A 2,500-nucleotide genomic window follows, 5' to 3' on the forward strand; every position below is an offset into this window, starting at 1 on the left:
AAAGAAACGAGCAACTTTAAGCTGTCTAAGGGAACTTTCAGGGTGTGAGGGTCCATAACTATCTTCTCCCCTCCATTAACCAGTCCCAGGGGAGAACACGTGTTTCCTGCCCTTCCCTTTCCTGTTTTCTGCTGGGCAAATTTTTTGTATTCTCCAGGCCGTACCAGGCGAGGCATAACTCCAAGGCATACTGTGTGCCAAATTGAAGGAGCTGTTTTGAAAACAGGGAAGCAGTAACTCACCAGCTATTATCAGAATAAGAACTCTCCTAAAGCCTTCTCAGGGCTTACCCAAAGGGCGACCCGTTCTCTCCACTGACGTCCTGAAGTTAAGCAACCACTAATTCTGCCTACCTGCAGCTGATGCCACAAGGAAGATCTACTCATGTTGCTAAGCACTGCCACATTGTATAAAGGTACATCTGGAAATTGAAGGAGTTCGCCCTGAACTTTATTCCTTTATCTCGAACCTTTTATCTTTATTATTCCTTTTCGTGTTCCCTTCAAGCGTAGTGAAATTATGTCAAGTGCCCCTTTAATCTCAGTGAATTAATGAGTAACTATCCCTTTGACAGTTAAATGTATAAGTGAATCAATAACCTCCTCGAATCTTGGTCTTGTTATTATTGTCCATGTGATAGGCATTTGAGGGAATTTTCACTAACCTGTCATCTCTCTGCTTACAGGAGTCGATGATCCGTGTATTGTGATTATTGCAAGTGCCCTACCTGATAAAAGTGCCTGGAATCAACACAGAAATTCCGTTGCATAAGCTCAATTAAGATATTAGGAACTAATTCCCATCACTCAAAACTCCCTACTTATCTGGGGATAAGATCTCCCCGCTGTCGGGTAATTCTTAAACTCTGATATTCTTATTTGTTGAGATATGTCTTATTGTTGAATTTCGCATGTAAATTGTAAATAAAACTAACACTTAACTAATCAAAGTATCTCTCTGGCGACCTGACACTTCCCTGTTTATTAATTTCATTTTATAAATCTGCAACCCCATTGGCAAATGCTAGAACAAGGACGGAATCTCAAATTCCTGCAATATTTTCCCATAATATATATATATATATATATATATATATATATATATATATATATATATATATATATATATATATATAATATATATATATATTGTTAAAGTATGAATGTGGCTGTAACCATTGTGGTGTCTTACTCAGAAGCCACCCCCCTTTTCAGGGAAACGACTTAATGCTGAATATATACAATGGTTACAGCCACATTCACACTTTAACGGTTAAATCGTGGATGAATCGCCAAGCAGAAAACTTCGATTAACAATAGCTGCTTCTTGCACCTAAACATGTCCCATTAACAGTGCACAGAATTCCCTCACAACTCACACTGTGCCATTCAGTGCTCTATTGCACAGTCTCATGCTTCCTGGGTGTTAATGTCTTTCTCCTCACAAATACTTCTTTCACACTACCAACCCAGCCCTTTCAACGTCTTGCTAGACCTTGCATCTTCTATTTTGAGATCCATTTATCCATGAACCATTCTACAATTTTCTACCGGTAGAACAACCTTATTATCCTTATATCTCCTGCTCACCGTCTCTTTTAAAGTTACATCTCGCCTTCTTTTTCCCTACATATTCTCCTGACATCCATAGAGCAGAGTTGGTCCTTAGTCAGACCCCAAAATTATCTATAAAGCATTGTGATGGCTTATCATGCCCTCACAAAAAATGCCAATGGGTGCTTACGTCACCATGAAAGACAGATGATTCCGGTCAAAGTTCAATGCCACCGTCACCGCCTCGAGCATCCGGTTGGCAGTAAAAAGAAAATGCAAATCTCCTATTTGTCTGTCCACGCCAAGGACTCTTGAGAGGAAATCACCAGAGATGAAGGTCAAGCAACTTCCAACTTAGGTGTTTTTATTTCATTAATCTCATGCCAATAGCAATCATAGTAAGGGTAACTCCAGATAAATTTTCAAGTCCAAAAGGTTAAAAATAATTACAATATTATGACAGCTCCAAAATACCAAATAGATACTTCGCTGAAATTCCACGTAATTCTAAGTGCAAAAAATATCAATAAGAAGTAAAAGTAGCGTATATAAAAGTGATGGCTACACATTACACCAAGCCATGAGGAAATAAAGAGCCATTTGATCCTACAGCAGTTTTCCAAGAGCCGCTAATAACAGACAAAATCTCTGGGCCAACCCCTGAAAAAGTATTAACATTCACCCGGTCCCTACCCACATCGCTACGAAGTCGGCAAAACTCTGGACTGACTTCTCACGTTTTTCCAGGCAGCAGCGCCTGGATTCCCCAGTGCATTACACTGATTGAATCTAGTCTAACTTTTTTTTTTCTTCCTTTCAAAATTGAGACTGCTCCAGCTTTTCCTTCTCGGGTGAATCTGATTTCATTCTTTCTTTCTCGTCTCTCGCTTCTTAAGGAGAATAAAAAAAAATGGAGAATCAACAAACGTAAACTTATTCCTATTTCG

The 2,500-nt window shown here is 39.2% G+C and overlaps 1 protein-coding gene across 1 annotated transcript in view; it reads right to left on the reverse strand.

Annotated features, from left to right (window-relative positions):
* LOC136844419 (G protein-coupled receptor kinase 1) overlaps positions 1-2,500 on the reverse strand; it is a 538,027-nt gene that overhangs the window by 156,882 nt on the left and 378,645 nt on the right. The gene's annotated exons all lie outside the window — the stretch shown is intronic.

The sequence above is a fragment of the Macrobrachium rosenbergii genome, chromosome 12 (genome assembly GCF_040412425.1).
Source record: "Macrobrachium rosenbergii isolate ZJJX-2024 chromosome 12, ASM4041242v1, whole genome shotgun sequence".
NCBI lineage: Eukaryota > Metazoa > Arthropoda > Malacostraca > Decapoda > Palaemonidae > Macrobrachium > Macrobrachium rosenbergii.